Source organism: Amblyraja radiata, chromosome 15 (genome assembly GCF_010909765.2).
Source record: "Amblyraja radiata isolate CabotCenter1 chromosome 15, sAmbRad1.1.pri, whole genome shotgun sequence".
Classification (NCBI taxonomy): Eukaryota; Metazoa; Chordata; class Chondrichthyes; order Rajiformes; family Rajidae; genus Amblyraja; species Amblyraja radiata.
In genome coordinates this window covers 37,927,590-37,942,804 of record NC_045970.1, presented here as the reverse complement: position 1 = coordinate 37,942,804, position 15,215 = coordinate 37,927,590, and the positions used below count along the sequence as shown (strand labels likewise).

At 46.5% G+C, this 15,215-nt stretch overlaps 1 protein-coding gene across 1 annotated transcript in view; it reads right to left on the bottom strand.

Moving 5' to 3' along the window:
- kcnip2 (potassium voltage-gated channel interacting protein 2) overlaps nt 1-15,215 on the bottom strand; it is a 211,443-nt gene that overhangs the window by 138,423 nt on the left and 57,805 nt on the right. The window lies entirely within an intron of this gene.

Sequence of the window (15,215 nt, the reverse complement as noted above, 5' to 3'; positions counted from 1 at the left end):
TCCCTCTCTCAATTGGCCTCTGTAAATTGGCCCTGATGTATGGGGAGTGGATGAGACAGTGGGATAATGCAGAACGAGTGTGAACGGGTGATTGAAGGTTAGCATATATTCGGTGGGCCGAAGGGCCTATTTTCATGCTGTATGTCTAAACTCTAAAAATCTAAACTAATTAGTAATCTAGTTAAAACTCCCTTCAGGCTCCAATATTAGATCAGGAATTAGGACAGAATGGCACACCTGTGCTGTAGGTTGCAGTAAGGGATTGAAACAGACAGATTGCAACAGTACAAATCCCAGGAGAAGAGAAACTTGGATTGCTGGAATTTAGGAGTGACAATCAGGGGAAAGTTTTGACAAGAAATAGGAATAATGCCAATTGCTGGCTTCAAGGTAGACCAGCACCGCCATCTGCTGGCCGCTGCCAATAGTGCAGTTCAAATTAACAATGCAGACTCTGGCTGAGTCACACTTCAAGCCGACTGTTTTTCCATTCTCAGATGCATGTTAGAAACATAGAAACATAGAAACATAGAAATTAGGTGCAGGAGTAGGCCATTCGGCCCTTCGAGCCTGCACCGCCATTCAATATGATAATGGCTGATCATCCAACTCAGTATCCCGTACCTGCCTTCTCTCCATACCCTCTGATCCCCTTAGCCACGAGGGCCACATCTATCTCCCTCTTAAATATAGCCAATGAACTGGCCTCGACTACCCTCTGTGGCAGGGAGTTCCAGAGATTCACCGCTCTCTGTGTGAAAAAATTTCTTCTCATCTCGGTTTTAAAGGATTTCCCCCTTATCCTTAAGCTGTGACCCCTTGTCCTGGACTTCCCCAACATCGGGAGCAATCTTCCTGCATCTAGCCTGTCCAACCCCTTAAGAATTTTGTAAGTTTCTATAAGATCCCCTCTCAATCTCCTAAATTCTAGAGAGTATAAACCAAGTCTATCCAGTCTTTCTTCATAAGACAGTCCTGATATCCCAGGATGTTAATCTCCTTGCTTTACACAGTGTTTCTCACAGCCTCAGTCAATCAAGTACCTTTATAGTGCAGTCAATATTTCAGCCGTACTCTTCCAGACCAATGAGCATGGGAGCTTGTACATGCTCCCAATCAGCTAGACAGAGACAGAGACAGCTTCAATCCCTGGCTGTCAAATAACACTATTTTCTCCAATACGGTAACACGCCCTCCCCTCCAACACTCCCTCAGCATCTCCTCTCCGATAATACAGCACCCCTCCAATACACCTACACTCCCTCATCAACCCTCTCTCCAACATGCAACACTTATTCCCTACCCCCTCCAGCACTCCCTCACTCCCTTCCCTCAGCGCTCCCGAGCCCCTCCTCTCACTCCAATTCTCCCTTAGCCCATCCCCTTCAACACTCCCTCATCACCTGCCCCCCACCAACATGCAACACTCATTCACTACTCCCTCCAGCACTCCTTCCCCTCCAACACTCCCTCAATCCCTTCCCTCAGCGCTCCCGAGTCCCCCCTTTCCCTCCAACACAGCAACACTCCCTCAGCCCCTAAGAGGGGCGAGTTTTTAACTGGGGGCTGGGGGGGCTGGGGGGGCTGGGGGGGCTGGAACGCAATGCCAGGGGTGGTGATGGAGGCAGATGCGATAGTGGTGTTTAAGAGACTTTTAGATGGGCACATAGAGTATGTGCAGGTTGATGGGATTAGTTTACATTGGCTTTCTGGTCAGAGCAGACGTGTTGGGCCGAACGGCCTGTTCCTGCACTGCTGTAGTCTCTACATTCTATGTCTTGAGTGGTACCTGTGGAAATGCTGTGATTTATATTGAGTTATTTACAGAACTGGCCAGATCTCAAAGAATGACGAGATGGAGTTCTGGAAGGGAATACAGAGCTTGGTTGCCCGGTGCCAAGGTATGGATGTGGAGATGTTTCTGCTAGTCGGACAGTCTAGGACCAGAGAGCAGAACTTCAGAATAAAAAGATGGACTATTAGAAAGGAGAGGAGGAGGAATTTCTTTAGTGAACGGGTGACACATCTATGGAATTCCTTGCCACAGACAGTGGTGGTGGCCAAGTAAATGGACATTTTTACAGTGGAGATAGATATGTTCTTGATTAGTGAGGGCATCAAAGGTTATGGGGAGAAGGCAGGAGAATGGGATTGAGAGGGAAAGGAAGATAAGCCATGATCAAATGGCAGAACAGAATAGATGGGTTAAGTGGCCGAATTCTGCTCCTACAAGAACCACCAGGTGGCGCCAGCGATTGCTGCCTCGCCAACAGTCTGTCTGTCCCTTCCTTTTTGGTTGTCATTTAGTATGTGTTAAATGGATGTTTTAGTGTTCTTTAGCTTGTTTTATGTGGGGTGGGGGAACCTTTTTCTGATCTCTTACTTCGTCAGAGATGAGATATTTTTCCATATCGTTTCACCGCCCGCACTGCGCCCTAACATCGAGGAGCTGGCGGCCTCTGCTGGAGACCGACTTCGGGAGCTCCAACCACGGGAGCCTGCGGACTTAACATCGTGAAGCTCACGGTCCCTGGTTAGAGACCGATTTCGGGAGCTCCAAGCCGCAGGAACTTCGACCGCCTGATGCTGGAGATTCGATCGCCCTGGTGGATGGCTTGACTGACCCGACCGTGGGAGAATAAAGAGGGAAGAAGATTAAACTTTATTGCCTTCCATCACACTGAGGAACGCGGGGAATCCACTGTGGTGGATGCTTATGTTAACTTTCACGTAGTTGTGTGTCTTGTTGCTTTTTTTTTTAGTATGGCTGTATGGTAATTCAAATATCACTGTACCTTAATTGGTACATTTGACAATAAAAGACCTTTGAAACCTTTGAAACCTCTGAAACCTTTGAAACCTCTGAAACCTTTGAAGTCGTGATCTTATGTACAGACTCTCCCTTGTTGTCAGACACCTACTTCAGGTAGAATACATCCCCAGTCTGCATCAATGGTCTGAAATAGAGACGATCGAGAGCTTCGGGGTTTAAGGTGTAAATATCACCGGCTATTTGACCGGGTTAATGATGGGACCAACGGAGCATGCCGACCCCTCTACTTCCTCAAAACATGCTGGAAATATGGCATGTCCCAAATGACTCTTACCAATTGTTACAGATTCACCATAGAAACCATCCTGTTGGGACGCATCTTTGAATCATAGTCATACAGCATGGAAACAGACCCATCGACCCAACTAGCCCACACTGACCAACATGTCCCACCTACACTAGACCTACTTGCTTGCATTTGGCACATATCCCTCGAAACCTGTTCTATCCATGAACCACGTACCATGTACCGTTGAATTGTTTCTTAAACGTTACGATAGTCCCAGCCTCAACCACCTTCTCCGACAGTTCGTTCCATGCACCCACCACCCTTTGTGTGAGATAGTTACCCCTCCGATTCCTATTAAATCTTTTCGCTCTCACCTGAAACATATGCCTGACCCGCTAAGTTACTTTCGGGATTTGTGTCTATCTTCGGGATGTGTCAGAGCCTGGTTTGGAAACAACTCTGTTCAAAATTGCAAGAAACAGCAGAGAGGTGTGGATGTAATCCAATCCATCACCCAGTCCAGCCACCACTGTGATGTTTGGTGGATTGTGTGGGGTGGGAGGAGCCGTTACTCCTCCCGTGCCAGCAGGTGGCGCTGCACAGGACAAAGGGAGATGTTTTTGTATATAGTCTATCCTGTCTGTGGTGTGTGAGGGTGCGGCCATTGTGAGTTGTCTTGCTGCCAGCATTGAGTAAAACATTAAAGACTTCTGTTGCAAATTAAAGACTCTCAAGTTTTGTGCAGACCTAGAATAAGAACACGATAAAAACCACCTCCGCCTACACCTCACGCTGCCTCAGGAAACTAGCCAACGTAATCAAGAACCAGTCACACTGCAGTCATTCCCTTTTCTCCCCTCTCCCGTTGGGCAGTAGACACAAAAGTTTGAAAGCACGTACTGCCAGATTTAGAAACAGCTTCTTCCCAGTTCTCAGACTCTTGAACGGACCTCTCATATGCTAAGGACATATTCCAGACCTTCCAATCTACCCTTGCACTTTTTTTCTCTGCACTTCCTCTGTTGCTGTAACAGTGTATTCTGAACTCTGTTTCCTTTCTCTCTATTTGCACTACCTGTTGGACTCATGCTATAATTGTACACATGTACGGTATAATTTGGCTGGTGAGAGCCAAAGCTTTTCACTGTATCTCGGTACACTTAGACGTTAGAGATACAGCGCGGGAACAGCTCTACGGCCCACCGAGTCCGCGCCGACGTGCGATCAACCTGAACACTGGAACTATTCCTACATGCGAGAAGCAATTTACAATTTTACCGATGCCAATTAACCTACAAACCTGTATGTTTTTGGAGTGTGGGAGGAAACCGGAGCAGCCAGAGAAAACCCACATGGTCACAGGGAGAACCTGCAAACATGGTACAGACGCCACCCATAGTCAGGATCGAACCTGGGTCTCTGGTGCTGTGTGGCAGCAATTCTTCCTCTGCATCACTGTGCCTGGCCTACACGTGACTATAATTATTCAATACCCTGCTGGAAAGTCCAAGACAAAGTCTTCAGCCAAACCCCATCATCTTGCCCCTTCTTTCTCTCTCTGACAGTGAGGGAAGGTCCTAAAGAGACGGCAGACTGTTTAAACCAGTTAATTCCATGCCTACAATCCATTACACCTCTTCACAATCTACTGGCTTGCAATCATTATTTAGAATTAATTACTGGCTAGCAATACATTATATCTTACAATTAATTAGCTTGTAGCCCTTTAAAAGCAGGGATTAATTGGTCTTGAAATTAACTAACTATCTTGTAATCTATTCAGGCTATTGATTAGTTACTGGCTGCAGTCTGTCATTTCATTGAGCAAATTGGTATAGGTTGTCCTACAACTTTAGGCTGTGCACGCCATACGCAAGAAGGGCAAATTAGTTGAGCAAAACTAGGGAGGTGCGGTGGTAAGAAGCTCCCACAGGGCCGTGACCTACAGGGGGGAGCCACTGAGCCGGCCCCTGCCCGGAGGTCCAGGTAGACCGTGACTACAGGGGGAGCCACCGAGCCGGCCCCTGCCCGGAGATCCCTATCGTGACCTACAGGGGGAGCCACCGAGCCGGCCCCTGCCCAGAGATCCAGGCAGACCGTGACCTACAGGGGGAGCCACCGAGCCGGCCCCTGCCCAGAGATCCCTACCGTGACCTACAGGGGGAGCCACTGAGCCGGCCCCTGCCTGGAGATCTAGGTAGACCGTGACCTACAGGGGGAGCCACCGAGCCGGCCCCTGCCCGGAGATCCCTATCGTGACCTACAGGGGGAGCCACCGAGCCGGCCCCTGCCCAGAGATCCAGGCAGACCGTGACCTACAGGGGGAGCTGCTGAGCCGGCCCCTGCCCAGAGATCCAGGTAGACCGTGACCTACAGGGGGAGCCACCGAGCCGGCCCCTGCCTGGAGATCTAGGTAGACCGTGACCTACAGGGGGAGCCACCGAGCCGGCCCCTGCCTGGAGATCCAGGTAGACCGTGACCTACAGGGGGAGCCACCGAGCCGGCCCCTGTTCGTCCCCCAAAGACCAGAGACCAGGGGGAGGGAGACGACAATGACGGGCAAGGAGTAAGAGGAGAGTGAGCCGGGGTCTGGCCCGCCGCTCCCTCGAGGCCGGCTGCTGGAGGTGACCCCGGGGAGCAAGGGTGGACGGGCGAGGAGAGTCCAAGGAAGGCGACGGCTGGAGGCCCCGCAGCAGCCTGGGGCTCGCCTAGATCGGGCACCGCCTCATAACAACTAGAGCGCAGACTGGTCTTTCAAAATTGCGCCAAAACAGGACGCCTCTTGCATGTGGGATCAGTAGACTATTTCCGTACAATTAGTAATCAGGGATGATGGCAACACTTTACTGGACTGTTTGTAAGAAAATTATTTCACTGTGCGTTTGCACTTTGCACATGTGATAATAAAGGCGCCATTGGTGGAGGTGAATGGACAGGTGACATTTCAAGTCAGGATCCTTTCCTTCCACAGATGCTGCCTGACCTGCAGAGTACCTCCAGGGTACTTTGCTTTTTGCTCAGGATTCCAGCATCTACGGTCTCTTATGACTCCATAGCAATTCATTAATTACTGCCGCAATGTACCAAACTCATTGATTATTTGTTCGTTTGCAACCTATTATACGACTTTCAATACATTATTTGCCAGCTCCACCGTTATATAAGAACCTGCCTGTTAGGTATGTAATAGAAAGGGTGTTACCTGCCTCCAAGTTAAAGGGGGAGGAGTGTTAGGTATGTGATCATTAGCATTAGTATATATTAGTATCATTGGGAGACTCAAGGTGGCGTCCTGCAATAAAGAAGCTTGTAAGATTACTCCCGTGCCTGAGCCTTATTTAAGTTTGTTCCAAGCATCCAAATACACAACACTGCCTCTGATCTTTTTCTTGAGAGACTTCAGTCTCGAGCTTATTCAAAACAGAGATCAATAGTGTTTTAATTTAAGATAGACACAAAAAGCTGGAGTAACTCAGCGGATCAGGCAGCATCTCTGGAGAAATGGAATAGGTGACATTTTGGGTCGAGACCCTTCTTCAGACTGAGAGTCAGGGGAAAGGGAAACAAGAGATATAGAAAGTGATATTGAGCGATAGAGAGATATGGAACAAATTAATGAAAGATACGTAACAAAGTAATGATGTTAAAGGCAACAGGCCATTGTTAGCTGTGGGATAGGTGAAAACGAGTTACAGACAATGAGACTCAACACGACTACTTTGAAGCCAGTGTGTCTTGGTTGGGGGAGGGATGGAGAGAGAGGGGATGCAAGGGTTACTTGACGTTAGAGAAATCAATATTCATACCGCTGGGTTGTAAGTTGCAAAGCGAAATACGAGGTCCTGTTCCTCCAATCCTCCAATTGTTCTTCCAAGTTTTTAATTTAGTTTAGAGATACAGCGTGGAAGCAGGCCCATTGAGTCAACGCCAAATACAATCACCATGAACTAGTTCTATCCAACACACGAGGGACAATTTACAGAAGCCAATTAGCCTCCAAACGCGCACGTATTTGGAAGGTGGGAGGAAACTGGAAAAACCCCACGTGGTCACAGTTAGCAGCCGTAGTCAGGATTGAACCCGGGTCCCTGGCGCTGTGAGGCAGCAACTCTACCACTGTTCCTGTCCATTTCTCTATAAAATTAGAGAATTTCTGGTTTGTAATCCACTATCTTCATTGAGTAAAATCTAATATTCGATCCACAATATACACTGATTAATTAAAGGCTGGTAATCTATTAAATCTAATGACTGGTATTAAATCTTGAATGATTCATTACTCACCACTTTACAATCCGCTGACTAATTGCCAGCCTGCAATTAATCAATGTGTATAGGGATTAGAAAGCCATATTGTTAATCTATTCTATCAACCAGTTAATTAACGTTTGTTTGTGATCTATTTAATCCACTTATTAATTACTACTTTACAATCTATTCCATCCATTAAATAATTACTTAATCAGAATCTTTTTTAATGAAATTTAATATATCATCTCCATCCATTATTTACTGGCTGCATTGGCTATAATATCTATTGATTAATTAATGATTTCTACCCCTTATTCATTAATTAATTAGGCTGGTAATTTGTAAAAATCCTTTGATTAGTTATGGCTTTTCAACCATTGTATCATTGGTTCAGTGCAGAATGTTAATCAAATATCCATGGCTATCTGTAATATCCATTGATTAGCCAATGCTTATAGTTTAGTTTATTTTAGCTTAGTTTATCTTATTGTTACATCCCGAGGTACAGTGAAAAGCTTTTTTATTACGTTCCAATCAGCGGAAAGGCTATAAACGATTACAATATGAATTGATTTATCCATTGACATTGATTACACGCTCGTGATCTATCATTTGTATTATGCTTACAATATTCTGTTGTGCTGCAGCAAGCAAGAATTTCATTGTCCTATCTGGGACACATGACAATAAAACACTCTTGACTTGATTAATTCTGTCTTTCTAACCCCTACATGCATTAATTACTTACAGGTCAGCAATCTATAAAATTACTCTCTAGGTTTCTAACCATTCTATTCATCGATTAATTACAGTTTAGTAATCTGATAGTCATAGAGCGTGGAAACAGACCATTTGACCCAACATTCCCACGCCGACCAACATGCCCCATCTACACTGGTACCACCTGTCAGCGTTTGGCCCACATCCCTATAACATATCCTATCCATGTACCTGTCCAAATGTTTCTTAAACATTGTGATAGTACCTGCTTCAACTACGTAATCTCCAATATCTATTGGCAAATAACTAACTTGCAATATTTATTTACTTTTAGTTTAGTTACTTTAGAGATACGGTGTGGAAACAGGCCCATACAAACACACTATCCTACAAACGAGGGCCATTTTACCAAGCCAATTAACCTACAAACCCATTCGTCTTTGGAGTGTGGGGGGAAACCAAAACACCCGGAGAAACCCCACGCGGTCACAGGGAGAATGTACAAACTCCGTGCAGACTCGCACCCGTGGTCAGGATCGAACCCGGGCCTCTGACGCTGTGAGATGCAACTCTACCACTGTGGCACTGTGCCGCCCATATGTACTGAGTAATTATTGCTTTGTAATCTGCAATATGTTCTAATTAAATCACATTATATCCATTGATTAATTAGAGTTTAACAATCCAATTGATCCATTGTTTAATTAGGGACTAGTGGCGGACTGGCCAGGGTGTCAGCTTGCCCGATGGCAAGTGGGCCCCTGATGAAGTGATAGCAAGTGATGGCAAGTGGGCCTCTGTTAAATGATAGCATTGTAGTTGTGGGCGGGTTTCCTTTGTCTCCTGGCAACCAATATTTTTAGACCCAGTCCGCCACTGTTAGGGACTGTTGTTTCTGAGCATCTACTACTTATTTCAAGATACAACGCAACAAGAGAGGACTCTCTTGAACTTCTACAGGTGCATAGCAGACAGCACACTGACTGGTTGCATCGTAGCCTGGCTCGGCAACTTGAACGCCCAGGAGCGGAAAAGACTGCAAAAAGTTGTGAACACTGCCCAGTCCATCATCGTCTCTGACCTCCCCACCATCGAAGGGATTTACCGGAGTCACTGCCTCAAAAAGGCAGCCAGCATCATCAGAGACCCACACCATCCGAGCCATACACTCATTTCACCCCTGCCATCGGGAAGAAGGTACAGGAGCCTGAAAACTGTAACGTCCAGGTTCAGGAACAGCTTCTTCCCTACAGCCATCAGGCCATTAAACACTACCTCAAATAAGCTCTGAACTACAATAGACTATTATGCCCCTGTCCCATTTAGGAAACCTGAATGGAAACCTCTGGAGACTTTGCGCCCCACCCAAAGTTTCCGTGCGGTTCCCGGAGGTTGCAGGTGGTTGCCGGAGGTTGCAGGTAGTGGACGCAGGTAGGGAGACTGACAAAAACCTCCAGGAACCGCACGGAAACCTTGGGCGGGGCGCAAAGTCTCCAGAGGTTTCTGTACAGGTTTCCTAAGTGGGACAGGGGCATAATTAAGCTCACAGTCTTTGGGAGAGGCTAGTCGGGAGCTCCAACATCGCAGAAGGTTCGACCAGCCCCAACGTGAGGTTCGATCACCCGGCGCAGGGGAGCTGACATCTCCCCCGATGCGGGAGCTGATCGCCTCGACGCGGAGGGCCCGAACACCGCCGGCTACGGGAGTCAAGATCGTCCCGTCAACGGGAGCTCGAGGCCCAGGACCGAGGAAGAATTAAGGGAAGGACTTGAACTTTATTTCGCCTTCCATCACAGTGAGGAATGTGTAGGAGTCACTATGGTGGATGTTCATGTTAAAATGTGTTTTTGACTGATCTGTTGCTTTTAATTGTATGACTGACCTGGCCAATGAAATTCCCAAACATACTTGGCGAATAAAGTGTGATTCTGATTCTGATTCTGATTCTGATTATTATTATTGCCCTACTATTGTTTGTTTTTTGAGTATGTGTGTGTGTATATGTATATATATATATGTGTGTGTGTGTGTGTGTGTACTTGTGGGTATGGGTAAGTATACACACTGAACCTTTTTTTCTCTCTCGTTTATCATATTGTTTACAATGTACAATGTTTACATATTCTGTTGTGCCGCGGCAAGCAAGAATTTTGTTGTTCTATCTGGGACACATGACAATAAAACATTCTTGACTCATGAACATGTTGACACTAGATGGCAGCAAGAACCAGTTTATTGCCAGACTCCGTGTTCAAGAAGGTGATTTTGCAGTGGAGCAGACAGATTGTGTGGGAAGGAACTGCAGATGTTGGTTTAAACCGAAGATAGACACAAGATGGTGCAGTTTTCTGTTAAATTAATTACTGGAATGAGGTTGGGAGACACTATTTGGCAGGTTTGTAGCTTCTTTCACCTTGAGAAATCCAATCCCAAACCTAAGAATTTACTGGTTGCATGTCGGTACACGAGAAAATAAATTAAATTAAAGTTATTGTCACATGTACCGAGGTACAGTTAAATTCATTTTTACATACAGTTCAGTACAAGTATTACTATACATAATCACATTTTAGATACAGTACAAGTGTATAGAAGCAGTACACTGAGAGTTACAAGAGTCAGGCAGCATCGTGGAGAAAAGGAATAGGTGATGTTCTAGGTCAAGACCCTTCTTCAGACTGTCTGTAGAAAAGTCTTGGCCCGAAAGTTAAACGTCACGGGGATTGTTTTCAATAAGACATTACAGGTTTGGCATACATGCGAGTTTGGTACACTCTAACATAAAGTCATTGTTGTTGCTGTTGAGCGAGGTTGTTGACCCGCGATCTCGAACTAAGTTTCTGCTGTTGTTGTACGACACACCCCGTAACTGATGACATTCTCTTCCCGCCAAACGCAGTCACGTGACCGTTCCAGTTCTGGGGATGTGGGTTCGATCAGTAAGTGGCTTGACCACCAGGTGGCGCCACAACCTATTCTTTTGATCCAGAGATGTTGCCTGAACCATTGAGTTACTCCAGCTTTTTGTGTCTATCTTTGGTTTAAACCAGCATCTGCAGTTCCTTCTTACACAGTTGCAAGAGTCACCAGGTTTTGCACAATTTTCAAGTCTCAGCTGTTGTACTTCATTGGAGACCTCTGAACTATCTTTAATTGGATGTTTAAGAAGGGACTGCAGATGCTGGAAAATCGAAGGTACACAAAAATGCTGGAGAAACTCAGCAGGTGCAGCAGCATCTATGGAGCGAAGGAAATAGGCAACGTTTCGGGCCGAAACCCTTCTTCAGACTGGACGTTAATTGGACTTTATCTTGCACTAAATGTTGTATCCTTTATCATTGCACTGTGGATGGCTAGATTGTATTCATGTATAGCCATACTTTGACTGGATAGCACGCAACAAAAGCTTTTCACTGTACCTCGGTACACTTGGCAATGTTTATTTTATTGTCACGTGTACTGAGTTACAGTGAAACACTTTTTGTTGCGTGCTAACCATCAGAGGAAAGATTATTCATGGTTAAAATCGAGCCGTCCACAGTGTATAAATGCAATTCAATTTACAAATTTGCAGACGACACCACCAATGTGGGCCAGATATCAAATAATGATTAAACGGAGAACAGGAAGGAGATTGAGAACCTCGTGACCTGGTGTTGAAACAACAACCTTTCTCTCAATGTCAGCAAGACAAAGGAGATAGTGATCAAGTTCAGCAAGTGAAGCTGTACACATAGCCTAGTTTACATTGATGGTGCCAAAGTAGAGATGGTTGAAAGCTTCAAATTCCAAAGAGGAAATTTCACCAACAACTTCTCCTGGACCACCCACATTGAACCAATGGCCAAGAAAACACGCCAACACCTCGACTTCCTTGGAAGGCTTAGGACGTTTGGCATGTCCCCTACAACTCTCACCAACTTCTCCAGGTGCTCCGTAGACAGCGTTTTATCTTGATGCATCACAGCATGGTTTTGGAACAGCTCCATCCAAGATCGCAAGAAATCGCAGGGAATTGTGGACGCTGCCCAGGCCATCACGAAAAACCAACCTCCCTTCCATTGACACCATCTACACTTTATAAGGCCACCGTCATAATCAAGGACGAGTCACACACCAGCCACTCCCTCTCCCATCAGGCAAAAGGTACAGAAGTGTGAAAACACACACCTGCAGATTCAGGGACAGTTTCTTCCCAGCTGTTATCGAACAACTGACCCATCCTACCAACATCTAGAGAGCTGTCCTGAACTATGTTACTGGACTTTATCTTGCACTAAACGTTATTCACCTTTTTCCATTCATCATGTATCTGTACAGTGTGGATGGCTCCTTTGTAATCATGTGTTGTCTTTCTGCTGACTGGTTAGCACGCAACAACAGCTTTTCACTGTACCTCGGTACACGTGACAATAAACCAAACAGACATCTGCTGTTGGAGTGGAGGTTTAAAAGAGTGGAGCAATTGTAATGAACGATTGCAGATCCGCTCCTGGGACCAGCACGCAGTGAGTCGCCTGGCTTGAGCGCCATCTTGCATTAATAAACTAAACTGAAACAATTCCCCTCGGTGAACATGAAGCCGATCCAACAGGCTGATCTCTCCGCTTTGTGTCGCTTCGCCGGTCTGGGATCAATACAGTTCCCGTTCCTCAATAAGCAGGGTGGATTGTGATGGAGAGAGCGGGGAGGGGGTGAGTGAATGATTCAGTGTCGAACGGCTACAAGACCGAAAATGCAATCCGAAAATGAAAGATTGCACGACTGTTGTTTCTGAGCTGGCTGTTAATCCTGGCGAGATTTCGTATTAGGGACAGAGAAATTCTTGGAAATTGAGAACCATTGATCGTTTGCAGTTCTGCAGATGAAGTGCTGAGAAATTGCTCTGGCTGGTTAGGGAACAAGCTCGAGTGTGGTCTTTCCATCAGCGTGTAACAGTGAGGCTTGGATGGCCTCACTGCGTGGTGGAGGATGGAGGGACTTGGTCTACACGGACCCCCTCCATGAATCACTCACCCAACTCCACTCACAAGTTAATACAGACCTCTTAAATAACAGGAGAAGATTGGATGTCAAACATGTTAGTCTGATCGATTTCCCCTTACAGCTCCTGCACGAGGTAGCTGTTTAGTTTAGTGTAGTTTATTATTGCCATGTGTACCGAGGTACAGACTTTACACTTTAGAGACACAGGCGCGCTGAGTCCACGCTGACCAGCGATCACCCCGTACACTGGCACTATCCGACACACGAGGGTCTATTTTACAATTTTTAATGAAGCCAATTAACCTACAAACCTGTACGTCTTTGGGATGTGGGAGGAAACCTGAGCACCCGGAGAAAACCCACACAGTCAACCACCACACAACCAGCAAACGTACTCCCAGTGACTAGCATTTAGAGACATTTGGACAGGTACATGTAGAGGAAAGGTTTAGAGGGATATGGACCAAATGCAGGCAGGTGGGACTAGTGTAGATGGAACATGTTGGTCGGCCTGGGCAAGTTGGGCCGAAGGGCCTGTTTCCACACTGTATGACTCTTTGACTCTCATAACTACAGTCATAAAACACCCCAACACAAACGCCTTCCCATCCACCACCCATCCACACTACCTCCCAACGCATCACTCTCAGGAAAGTAGGTATTCTTTCATGAAAATCCAACTGTGAACAGGAGAGAGAAATCATTCTCGAAGCCTGACAGGATATTTGAGAAAGCTCATCCAGGCTGGCTGCAATAACACAATCAAATCAAAGTACAAGATTGTGCTGCATAATTTATCCCTCAAAATTTATCATTTGTGGATTCTAGCTGCTGCTCATGTGCAGAACTTGTCTCCATGTCGGCATCTGACTTGCACCCCTGCTCCCTCTCTCCCCCTTCCACCTCTCCAGAATATGTCGGAAAGTCATACAGCATGGAAACAGGCCCTTCAGCCCAACTTGCCCATGCCGGCCAACATGCCACATCTATACTAGACCCACTTGCCTGCGTTTGGCCCATATCCCTCTAAACCTACCCTATCCACGTACCTGTCCAAATGTTTTTTCAATGTTGTTATAGTACCTGCTTCAACTACCTCTTCTGGCAGCTTGTTCCATACACTCACCACCCTTTGCGTAAAAAAAGTTGTCCTTCAGGTTCCTATTAAATCTTCCCCCCACCCCCCCCCCCCTCATAAGTAGGTGGTTAATGGCCAGTATGGACAGTGGGCCGAATCTCTTTATGACTCTAAATAACCTACTATGGATAAAGGAGAACTCATGGATACAGTACATTTATATTTTAGGCGGCTTTTAGCAAGGTGTCATGTCAAGGGTTATTATGGAATAAAATCTGCTGGTGTAGAATGTAATATCTGGCCATGGCTAAAAGACTGGCTGGCTGGCAGGCAGGATGTAGAGAGTAAGTATGAATGAGTGTTTAAGAAGGAACTGCAGATGCTGGAAAATCGAAGGTACACAAAAATGCTGGAGAAACTCAGCAGGTGCAGCAGCATCTATGGAGCGAAGGAAATAGGCAACGTTTCGGGCCGAAAAGAAGTCTTAAGAAACATTGCTCTCACTCCCCATCCCCCCACTCGTAACAAGGGCAGCGTCCCCCTTGTCCTCACCTTCCACCCTACCAGCCGTCACATACAACAAATAATCCTCTGACATTTTTGCCACCTCTATCGGGACCCCACCACAGGCCACATCTTCCCATCTCCTCCCCTGCCTGCTTTCCGCAGAGACCGCTCCCTCCATAACTCCCTGGTCAATTCGTCCCTTCCCACCCAAACCACACCCTCTCCTGGTACTTTCCCTTGCAACCGCAGGAAATGCTACACTTGTCGTTTTACCTCCCCCCTTGACTCCATTCAAGGATCCAAGCAGTCTTTCCAGGTGAGACAGAGGTTCACCTGCACCTCCTCCAACCTCATCTATTGCATCCGCTGCTCTAGATGTCAGCTGATCTACATCGGTGAGACCAAGCGTACGCTTGGCGATCGCTTCGTCCAACACCTCCGCAATAACCAACCTGATATCAGTACTTCAACTCCCCCTCCCATTCCGAATCCGACCTCTCTGTCCTGGGCCTCCTCCATGGCCAGAGGGAAGCCCACCGTAAATTGGAGGAGCAGCACCTCATATCTCGCTTGGGCAGTTTACACACCAGCGGTATGAACATTGACTTCAC